The sequence below is a fragment of the Gracilinanus agilis genome, chromosome 2 (genome assembly GCF_016433145.1).
Source record: "Gracilinanus agilis isolate LMUSP501 chromosome 2, AgileGrace, whole genome shotgun sequence".
Classification (NCBI taxonomy): Eukaryota; Metazoa; Chordata; class Mammalia; order Didelphimorphia; family Didelphidae; genus Gracilinanus; species Gracilinanus agilis.
Window position 1 is genome coordinate 16,525,351 of NC_058131.1, and position 12,291 is coordinate 16,537,641.

Genomic DNA, 12,291 nt, shown 5'->3' on the forward strand with positions numbered 1-12,291 from the left:
TGCGAGGAAGAGGGGCGGGGCCTGGGACCCCCTCAGGGAAGCGCCCTGACAACTCTTTTCAAGTCCTCCTGGGGACCCCTCTCAGGCTGATTCCCCCTCCTCCAAGCCGCCAGCGAGTCACAGCGGAGCCTCTTCGTTTTACCCCTCGGGAAACTGAGGTTTCTGTGGGCTCCTCAGGGAAGCACTGGAATGGACCGTGGAGACCACCAGGTCTATTCAGTTATCTTCACTGTACAGAAGGGGAAACTGAGGTCCAGGGAGACTAGGTAGCTCGCCCAGCAAACAGAAACTTCTGGCGTTTCCCACAGGGCTCATCCCTACTTTTTCAGGCTATGACATATTAGTCCCCTTCACCTGCCCCATGGCTCTAACGTCCCAAAGAGGGTCCCAGATGTAGAGCTCGGAGGGAGCCTTCTAGGCAAAGGGTAAGTCCAGTCGAGTTCCTCCTAACCCACCCCCACCTCCATCTTGAGGTGGAGATGACACTGAGATCCAGGCAGTTTTAAGTGGTTTCTCCCCCTTCTGATATTCTCATCTCTGTGCCCTTGCATTGACCAACCCCCAGGTCCTTAATACCCTCTTTTCTCCTCGCCTCTTAAAAATCTTCATTCAGTTCTGGCGTGGCCTTTCCTGGTTCCTCCTGACTCCTCCAAAATCACCTAGTATCTATTCCTCAGGGTCCTGTAGGTTGGATCCTTACATATGAGTAAATACCTATTTACACGTCATCTTCCCACTACTGTAATTCTAGAGTTGTTGGGACCTTGAGAAATAAAGGGACTAAAGGGGTGATTGATAATTTTGGTCTGACTGGGGATACCTAGATAAAAAATGGAAACCATGCACTTTAGGAGTGTCTGTTCTTCTGTGGAAACAATGAATTCACTTTTAAGCATTTACAAACTAAAGGAAAGGCCTTGGGGTTGGGGAAGGATGGGAAGGGCTTTTGGAATTGGAAGAGAGGCCTATTGCTTTGGGCTTGCTTTCACTATTGTAGGATCCAAGGTTCCACCTCCTCATTTTCTGGTTTGTTTGTTTTTTTTAACCCTTACCTTCCGTCTTAGAATATATACTGTGTATTGGTTCCCATGATAGGCAGTGGGGCTCAAATGACTTGCCCAGGGTCATACAGCTAGTCTGAGGTCAGATTTTAATCTAGGACCTCCCTGGCTCAATCCACTGAGCTATCTAGCCACCCCTGCTCATTTTCTAATTGAGAGAAGGAAGGCCAGACAGAAATGCAGTGTTACAAAGGTAGTTCTGGATTCTGAACACATCCGATATTCTTTTCATTGTATTATTAGAAGATGGGGTTGGCAAAGAGGATAGAAGATTAGGGGGGTTCTCTGGGAGAGGGAAGGCCCCTAAGAGATGAAAACTTTAGGACAAAAGGATGTAGATGCCATGGGAAGGGGTCTTATTTATCATCTAGGGTTAGGGTTTCCAACATTTATCAGTCCCTGAACCTCTTGGCTTTCAGTAATATAGCAGTGATAGTTTGGTTTGTTTTGAAATCTTGGTTATTAGAGGAGGGAAATATCCTTGCAGATGAGATAGAGCTCTCCACGAGTCTGGCTTGGGGGCCAAAGGATGTGGCAGTAGGGAGGACAGGAAGCAAGAAGATGGAATGTTAGTGTTGTTGAGTTGTTTCAGTTGTGTCCAACTCTTCATGATCCCATTTGGGATTTTCTTGGCAAGGACACTGGAGTGGTTGGCCATTTCCTTCTCCAGCTCATTTGACAGATGAGGAAATTAAGGCAAACAGGGCCACAGCTAGTAAGTGTCTGTGGCCAGATTTTAATTCAGGAAGATGAGTCTTCCTGGTTCCAAACCCAGCTCTCTTTTCCACTGTATTACCTATGTCAACTTTGAAAAACAAAGAACCACTAAAACAGTCAGAAAGAACAAGTCTTTAATCAGGACAAGAGACAGTGCTCAAGATTCTGCAGCCACAGAGAGTCAAGGGCTTAATACCACACAGTGCCACAGCTCTGGGACTCTGGGAACAGTGTCTCTGGAAAAACACTGCCAGAGATGATTTTCCAAAGAGCAGTAGGACTTGGGGGGTCATATACCTTTTAGAGGAATAAAGGTGTCAACTGGGTTCTTTTGGGAACCCCAGTTTTGTCCCCATCCCCTGAGAACTTACTCCAACGAAGTCCAGCCTCCTTGACATTTCAGTCTGAAGCGTAGACTTTAAGATACTTAATGGTCCTAGTTGGATGGGACTAGTAGACCTAATCAAATGTTAAGTACCCTTTTGTACTGATAGTTTCTCCCATTGTATCAAAGTCCTCTTCCTGGTAGTCCAGCCCTGGGCTGGGCCTCTCTGTTTTGTATCAATAGTAAAGCACCTACCTCTCCCTGATTATCCTGTCTTGGACTTCTTGTTTCCTTGTAGCCATGGTAATGCTAATCAATCATACTTCCCAGTTCTTAGTTCCCCAGATAGTGTATAAGTTCCCCAGGTTCTACCTGGTTCTTCGGAGAATCTTCTAGCACATTGATCCTCCCAGAGATACTGTCCCCAGAGCCCCAGGATTTTGACTATGTAGTTTGTAGCATTTGACTCTGAGGTAGCATCATCCGGTTATTGGACCTATCTCTTTCCTGACTAAAGACTTGGTTTTCTCTGACTATTTTAGTAGTTTTGTGTTTTTCCAAGTTGACTGAGGACAGGGAAGTATGATTTATTAGCTTTACCTTGGACCTGAGGAAATGAGTTCCACGGCTGGATCTTTTGGGAGAGGCTAATGCTTTACAATGGATACAAAAGGATGATTCCAGCCCCCAGCCTGGGGCTGGTCTACCTGGGAAGGGATCTCGGATACAATGGGAGAAACTTCTAAGACAAAAAGGGTGATTGAGGTTTAAGTATTTCTTTCCCTCCTATTCTGGACACTTAATGGATGCTTGGTCCATTATTCAGTCTAAGTCAGTCTGGAATTTCCATTAAGGCAAATTTCCTAGGGCCTGGGGCAAACTTGGGGGTTCCAAAAACACAGTTGACACCTAGCTACTCTGGGATACTATATATGAATCAAGTTATTTTCCTTATGGGCTTTTCTTAATATTTTTCTTTAGCTCCTTCCCCTAAGAAACCAAAGGTAATGTTAACTTTAAAAAACACAGAACTATTAAATAGTCTAGTCATAAAACCACTCTTTAATCAAGGGAAAGGGGGATGAGGGCTACTTGGCCTCTTTGGTAGAGCTGTGCCTTGTGCAGAATCCAAGAATTGAACACTGCATCGCTCTGCTCCCTGACCCCCCCCCCCCAGTGACACCTTGCTAGATGACGACTCCAAGGAACAAAGGAAATTGGGGAACTTATTTACCATTTGGGAAGATCCAGGGGCTGGGGAAGATGATGGACATTATACTGGTAAGGATGGGATTTACAATCAAGCTAGGGAAAGGAATCCTAGCTAGGGGCTAGGGTGTAGGGGAAGGGGCTGCTTACACAATGGATACTAAAGGATGGTCCCTGCCCAGGTGTGTCTTCCTGGGATGGGTCTCTGATACTAGGGGGAAGACTACCTAAGACAAAAGGCTATATTTAGCATTTACCCTGGGGTCCATTATTCAGGCTGCAACTGCTAGCCTGAGATTCCCTTCAGGGTGGATTCTCTCGGAACGGGGAACCAGCACAAGCTTTGGGGTCTCCAACCTACAAGCTATTTCTAAAACTTGGGGTTCATCAGATTCCATGTCGACAGTAATGTGGTTCTTTTATAGATTTTTATCTTTAGATTTTTGGGGAAACTTTTGGTGTATGCATAAGTTCAACTAAATTTTAAAAATCAAGCCTGGCTGTAGGAATTTATTAAACTCTTCCTTGGTTCCAGGCCTAGGCCTCCACCCTGGGATTAAAAGGAAAGGCTTCTAGACTGTCCCACCTTCTAGAAGTTCACATCCAAATGTAAATGCCTAGGCTTTGCAAACCGGGAAAGTCTTGCATAAAGTGGGTTGAGTCTGTTCTGAAGGAAGCCAGGGAAACTAATCCACAGTTGTGTTGGGAGGGAGCCTTGCAGGCCAGGGCCCTGAGGTGAAGACCAGAATAGTGTGTTTAAAAGAACTACCAGCAGGCTAACGTCGCTGAACCCTCCCCCTAAGAGGTGGAGGATGAAGGTCCCTGGGTCTCCTTGTGGTAGCAGGGAGCCCCACCTGGACTCTTGGGGAGAGGGGAGCAGAGGAGACCAGCTTTAGAACCATCACTTTGGTGGAGGCACAGATTCCAGTTAGAAGGTGATCCCATTAAGTCCTGGCTGCAGTTTGATGAGATGAGGGCCTTGACCACCAAGGCTTTGGTTATATAGTGGAGGGACAGGACCAGAGCAGAGGTGCTGGAAAGGTGGACACAGTCGGGTCTGGCATGTTGTTAAAACAGGAACGGCTGTGTGTGTCTCTCCATTGAGGCTTAAGGTGGTCCAGCTAGGCTTGAGCTGGGAAAGTAGCTTTTGAATTGCCCTCGCAGAACAATCTCCCTTTCATTTCCTCAAGTTAACTGTTTATGCCCCTGGTTGAAGAACGATAGTGTTACCTGGGAAAAACACAGAACTATTAGATAGTCAGAAAAACCACTCTAAGGAAAGGGGTGCCCGGCTGAGTTAGGCCACCCCGCAGAGGTCTGAGGATTGAAACTGGTTGCTCTGGTCACTGACCCCTGGGAACACCATCCGAGCTAGACTGGACCATTCCAAGCAGCCATTAAAGTTGGAAAGCTTAAATTATTTTCTTGGGGAACCTGGAGGGATGGTTGATTGGCTTTACAATGGTAACCGGAAAATGGGGGGTCCCAGACAGGAATAACCTGAGGGGCTGATGCTTTACAGTGGACACAAAAGGGAAAGACCCAGCCTGGGCTGGGCCACCTTGGTCAGGGACTTTGGTTTAAGAGAGTTTCTCTTTTGGGACAAAAGAGGTACTTAACACCTGATGGGATCAGCCAAGGCCCCCCCTAAGCTACTTTAGGTCTATTGTCAGTCTGGAGACTAGTCAAGTCAGACTTTCCCTCTCCTGTGTGACCTGGTCAAACCTGGGGCTGTCACCTTCCATTTAAGTAAACTGGGGGTCATTAACCCTTTCTAGGTTACATTTTGGGGGACTTCTAGATTCCATGTTGACAATAGCGAACATTTTCTCCCAAACCTCCACTAGCCAGTAATTGTCCTCTCTACTGCTACAAACTGTCAATCTTTGGGAAGAGTTTGACTATTTAGAACTCTTTATTTGTTAGGTCTCTGAATGGCAGGAAAGAGAAGCCGGATCTTTAGGAGTTGGCTTGTCCCTGTATACCCAGGAAACATCTCTAAAACCAGGAGAATTTTACAACTGATTGGCAGGCTGAAATAGAACCAGTATTTATAGGGGGCAATAGGTTGGCAGTTTGAACCACAACTTGGTTCTTTGACTAGAAAGCTGTATTTTAGTTTCTCCTACAATTGACATTACTTACTTGTGTGATTCAAGGACAAGATTGTGGAGATTAAAGACAGTTCTTTGATTTTCCTTAAAGTAAATCTACACTAATTTAAAAGTGAACAACTCAATCCTCGAAACTTACTTTTTTCTTTTTGTCTGTAGTCAGTCTTTTTCAAGTTTACATTGATATTTCCAAATACAAATATAAAACCAGACTCATGAGTTTTTGTTTTGTTTTTTAATGTTATTCTTAATCAACTCTCCCTGGGTGGGAATGAAATACTTAATTAAAGAAGACAATTCAATGCCACCTTAATTTGTTTTCACCTCTGCACTGCTTTTTGCAGGCACCCTTTTCTGTTATTCAAAATAGGAAATTATTGTCACTGGAAAAAATGATTTAGTATATCTGGAGCCACAAAACATTGTTATCCTTAAACACAGGCCTCAGATCAACCTTTTGTTTATCTAACATCTCTGGTATGTTATTACTGGTGAAATGCCAACTAGCTAGCCAAAGTCCAAGGCCTGGTCATGGATACTTAACTGTATTTTTCATCTCCATGGAATCACAGGGGTTTGCTTTTGGTTTTTTGTTTTTAAATTTTTTAGTGCCAAAACTGATTTAGGTGGTTTATATATTTGTGCAAGGATGTTATTTTTCTTGAAAAGGATTAAGATTATTAGATTTTGGATTAAGAATATAAACCTATTTTCCTTTAAAATTTTCAGAGAATTTTAGAATAGTAATCAACATTTCTCAAGTTTTGAAATAGAATGTTTCCAGATGGCTAAATTTATTCCAGAGGGATTACCCTAGTAAAAGGTGAAGACAATTGATGTTGCATTAGTACTTCAGAAATAAATGGTGCTGGGGGCAGGTGGGTAGCTCAGTGGATTGAGAGTCAGGCCTAGAGACAGGAGGTCCTAGGTTCAAATCTGGCTTCCCAGCTGTGTGACCCTGGGCAAGTCACTTGACCCCCATTGCCTACCCTTACCACTCTTCTGCCTTGGAGCCAATACACAGTATTGACTCCTAGATGGAAGGTAAGGGTTTAAAAAAAAAAGAGAGAGAGAGAGAAAGAAAGAAATGGTGCTGTAAATTTTAGTTAACCCTTTTGTGTAAAATAGCCTAAGACCTGCTAATAGAAACAAAATTGTCAAAAATTTTCTTTTTTTTCTTCTTCAGAATTTAAAATAACATGTTAAGAATTTCTGTTTACATGTAATTGAGAAAATTAACATAAAAACAAGTTATATTAATAATAGTCATAAAGGTTATAGTTATAAATTTTATGTTATATTTTATAATTATAAAAGTTATAGTTATCTTTTTTTCTGAGAGCAAAAACTGCCTAGAATTATTTCATTAGATATACTTGACATTTGTGTGTGCATGATTTTGTTTCAGATTTTAATCTCACCCTATCCAAAAGAGAATTCATCTTTCCCTACCCCAAACTATTCTCTCATCCTAACTCCATATCGATCAAGGGTGGCACAATCTTCTCAGTAACTCCAGCCCCAAACCTAGTTGTCATCTTTGACTCCTTATATTTCCTCTCTCCGATATGTTGCCAAGTCCTGCCAGATTTACCTTCTTAACAGCATCTGCTCCCTCCTCTGTCCTCTAATTCGGCCAGCATCCTGGTACTTAGACTATTGCACTAGCCTTTTCAATCTCTTCCCCACTACAATCCCTTCTCCACTCACCTGTCTTAAAGTGATCTTCCTAAAGCTCCAGGCTGACCACATCATTCCCTACTCGCTGAGCTTCTAGGACTTTTCTAGGATCAAATACAACATCCTCTGTGTCGTGTTCAGAGCTCTTTATAACCTGATCCGCTCCTACCTTTCCATCCTTCTTACAGTTTACTCCTTGGTGTGGGCTCTTCAGTCCAGTGACAGGAACTTCTTGGCAGTTCCACAAAGCAGACTTTGCATCTTTTGGTTCCTTTCTGGAAGGCTCTCCCTCCTCATCTCCACCTCCCATAGTTTCCTTCATGTCCCTTAATGCTAGTGTCTTCCTTCTGGTTTATCTCGGGTTTGTCCTGTATTTATCTAGTTTGTGCTGTTATTTGCATGCTCTCCCCTGTAAAATTGGGAGCTTCTCAAGGACAGCTCTTGGTGCAATGCTAGGCTCAAACCTCCATCTCCCCCCCACTTAAGAATTCGCCTTGGCTCTTCAGGAAAGGCAGGCAAGGACCTGAATTTTTCACAGAGAGGATACTAGAACAGAAGTCAGCTGTTCTTATAATATTATTATTATATCATCCTCATTCCTTCCTCTGTGTTCACCCCCTACTCCCCAATCCTCACCTCTTCAGAGGTTTCCTTTTGCTTCACATTCCAGAGTCTTAAGAATCGGCCCCATTGGGTCACCCGAAGACCTTGGGATTCTTGGTATTTTTTAGAAATTGGATTGAGATTGGTCCTTGGTCTCACTAACCTGTTAGGGGAAGCTCTGCCCAGGTTTTCCTCCTTGTAGCTTTGGTAACCGTGGGACCCCAAGCCTGCCTGTACAGAACTGCTCCCCATGAGCTGGTCCTTCTGCAGGACAGAAGCATTCATTGGGAACACATTCCATGTTTTCACTTCATAGTACTCTACATTAGGGAAGGGACGGGCAATCTACAGGCAGCCCTGTGCTCTGGCCGTCTTTAAGTGCTTTCTGGCAGGTAAGGAGCGTTTCCCGTTCAAGTCTGTCATTGTTAATGTGGTTGTGAACTCTTGCTTTGGCAAAATACAAAGAAAGGAAAGTTTGCATTATTGAGCCATTTCCAGTGGAATACCAGGCAAAAGGAGTACAAGGGCGCTTCTCAACCCTAGAAGTGAACATGGGCCATTCTTGTCATCATTACTCACAAGGCAAGGGGAATTGATTCAACCTAGTTACTAAATATAAGCTGGTGGGGTGAGTTTGTCGCCATCATTTCAGTGTCCGTTGAACATAGCCTTCGAGGACCTTTTTCAGCATTGGATCTCCGCTCTAATAAGTACTCATTTTGAAAGAAGAAGAAAGAAAAAAGAATAAAGTATCTCTGGGGTTTTTTTCCACTTTTTAACTTCAGTGCTTTAGGATTTAAGTGTGATATATACAATCTCCAAGTGCCTTTAAAACACAGACAGTTGTCTCAATTGACCTGGATGCTTCTGACATCTGGCCCAGCCATTTTCCCTTTGAAACTTCACAGAAGAATGCACTCTGCAGGGTGAGGGAATGAAGCTTCTTCCGCTGGACTAGAGTAGCTTTTAAATGTAGTCTACAGATTCCTTTGCAGAGAAGTGCTGCTTACTCTGCATATGCAGTTCACTTTGCTAAGTGCTTTTTCTATATACCTGCCTTTTTAAGTGGCCTACTCCCTTCTGCTGGGGAAGAGGAGAGGCCGACTGGAAGGCCCCTGGTGGGGGCCACAAAGGTCTGCCTGATCTCCCTTACTCCCAAGCATGGCATTTTTTCTTAACTTTTTTAAGAAAAAGTTTCATAAAACTTAAATTATCGAAGTTTGAAAGTTAAAAATTGAACCAGTATCCTATTCTATTAAGTTCTCTCCATTGCCAGGCACCTAGTGAATGTTTCCTCAATACTTGTTGGAATTGATCCTAGCAGACTTGCCCCAAAAAAGGACATTATGAATACCCCAAGACCATCTGTCTCTCTCTTTGCCCCTCCAAAAAGTTTACGAGTTCGTTCCCTAGACAGTCTGATAGCACTTTAGAGAGAGCTCTGAGCTTGCAGTCAGGAAGATAGGACTTAGAATCAACACTTAGCAGCTGTGTGACCCTGGGCAAGTCACTGACCCTCTCAAAGATGATCCTCTTTGGTAAAGTGGGAATAATAATAGCCCCTACCTCCCAGGGATGTTGGAAGATGAAAAGAGGTCAAACCCTAAAGCACTCTAGAAATGCCCTTATTAAATGGGCATCAGACCTCATGCTCTTATCATCCTGTTTTAGCAATTTGCTGAGCATGAACCTCTGTTGCCCTCCATTCCACAGAGATGGCCCATTCCTATTCTAACCTTCTGGCACATTATGAGGAATCCAGGAAGTCACTCAGGGCTTGCTTGGGTGCCTCAGCAATGTGGAAGGCAGTCAGTGCTCAGGCAGGGTGATCTCTGCCTTGCTCTGACCCAGGAACCTGAAAAGAATTCGGGGTTGAGCCTTGCATTAGGCTGGCTTCATGGGACCAGCCTAGCTGGGTGTAGACACCAGAGGGGTAGATCCTCTAGCAGCTAGTGACACTGCATAGAACACTGGACCTGGAGGCAGAAAGGCCTGAATTCACGTGTGGTCTCAAACACAAGACATTTAACTGCTGCCTCAGTCTCCTTCTCTGTAAAATGGGGTGTTAACAACCGCTCCTACCTCCCAGGATTATGGGGATAAGATGAAATCATATTTTTAAGTGCTAATCATTCCTAGGAATAATTGTTTTGGCCACTACATCTCAAGAAACCAAGCTTCAAGAGGCTTGCTTGCCAAGACTACTTCCTCTCATGACCATCTAAGTCCTCTGCATGTGTCCCTGCCCCAAAGAGCATGCATGAAGCCCCTGCTGTGTGCTATCCCCAGCTCTGTGCCCAAGGGCTGGGGAGGTTTAAATGTCAAGAGGAGAATTTGAGCAGGCCTCTTAATATAGATTACCCATCAGAAATGCGGGTTGTACTATTAATCAAAATGATCCATAGAATCAAACTGGGAATGGAAAACTAAGGGAAACAGTGTGAGGCAAGACTGCATTGGCCTAGGTGTGGGGAAATGTGTAAATGTGGCGGCATCTGCTATGATTGGCGGCTGGTTTAGAGTCCTTTTCTCCAGCTGGTGGTCCACTGTATGTTTTATTTTATGGAGGATTCTCAACTGCTAGTGTTCATTTAATTAATGTATTTGTCAAAACTAGAAGCTCTAGGGAAATGGAGGGATTTCAGATTAATCAAAAATATCTGACCCTACTAAAAAGCTGGTTGCTTCCCAAGCATTAAAACTGACTCATAAAACTTTCAAACTAACATTCAGCCAAGTAGATCCTCCCTTTCACAATGACTCCAAAGATATTTTCTAGATCTCAAGGGCTGATAGAGAACATAAAGTTAAATTAAATATAACGCACAGGAACATACTTGTTCAGTCATGCACATCAGGCTTGCCCTTAGCTATTGCCTGTGTACTTTAGAGATAATAATTTATGACAGGCTCAAGCCAGAGAATGTTGACCCATTCAGTACTAGCTGCTTAGTTAGAATAGAAGTCAGATTGGAAAACGTTTTGTGGAATAATAAATATAGCAGAGAGAGTGTGTGTATGTGACCTAAATGAAATGTTCTAGCCCATCTTTCACTTTGGGCTTTGTTTTTTAATTATTTTGCCCCCTGAAGGAAGGCCCCTCTTGGGCTCTAGTTGCCCCATGAATCAGGTTTAGGGCTCGGGGTGGGTTTTTTGGTTTATGGTGTATTTTTCTGTGGCGTACACTAATCTGGCTTGAACATGAGAAGAAGATGGAAACAGCCCAACTCTTAGCCCCAAGCCAGCAGATTGGTTTTAAGAAAGATTGTGTGGACTTCAGCAGAGTGTTATTGTGGGTCTTGGGCTATAACTGAACAGCTGTATAAAGCAAGTTGCTAAGACATCTGGCTTTAACCTAGAGTTAATGTGATTCTTTCTGCATACTTGTAAATTAATTATGCAGTACTGTTATACTGTTCTTTATTTCTTTCTCTCCTTTAGAAGAGGGATGGAAAACTTTCATTTGACAGTCACTGACTCTCGAAGGAGGACTACAGGAAGGGGAAAAGCAACTTAACTTCATTTGGGTGTTTTTATTCTCTCTTTTGAGTGGTAACATAGTACAGATAGTGAAAATTGCCTTCATGCAAAGGAGGGAAAAATACAATGATATGACAAAATAAGCTTTACACTGATTACTGTATATAATGCTATGTGTTAGTCAGTGGAAAGGATAAATGAAGAGACAGTCTAGAGGAGGAAAAATTAAGAAAAACGACTGCAGAGAGGCCAAAAGATATGGCTGGGTGCTTGGTGGATAGAGCACCAGGCCTGGAGATGCCTCAGGCACTTCCTAGCTGCCCAACCCTGGACAAGTCTCTTAACCCCAATTGCCTACCCCATTCTAATGCCTTGTAAGTGATACTGAGTATTGATTCAAAGACAGAAGGCAAGAGTTTAAAAAATAAATAACCTAAAAATGGAAAGAGGCAGTCTGATGATCAGGTGGTCCTAAAGTAGGCACACTGACTGTTCCAAGGGATTCAGGTCCTCTTCCCTCCCCGAGCCAGAGAGCTTCTCCCAGGATCAGGCTTGAACAGTCTTTGGTCTAGTCTTCTCCATAGAATTTGGGAGTTTGTCAGCCTGGCCCTTCCCCTTGATCACTTTTCTGACCTGCTGCCGGTTCTTAAAGATGGGGCTTGTGGTCCTGTGCAAGCTGCCGGAGTCCTTCCCTTGGATTTCCCCCATTTTGTAGCAGGTTCCTTGGGTGCCTGTAGGAGCTCACTCGCTGTTCCCCCAGAGACAGGCAGAGATGATCAAGGCTCTCCTGTGTGCTGCAGTACCTGGTGTGGGATTGGCACTGACAGCCTTACTGGATAAAATCAGCTCCAGAGACTGCCTCTCCTTTGGTTTGAGGTATACTTCCAGGTTTCTCATGGATTCTCAGTGATGACACAGGCAACTCCTCTTCTCCCCAGGCTTCCTGCTTATTCCTTTCCCTCCATTCCCCCTTCCCAGCTAGAAGGCAGGCGAGCCCAGAGCAGCCCCCTCCCTCGGTCCTTCCCAGGTCCTGATCAGAAAAGCCTGGAGCTCTTCTTTCATAGCTTGGGCAGTGCCCTCCAGAGCCGGTGGACCTAAAGAG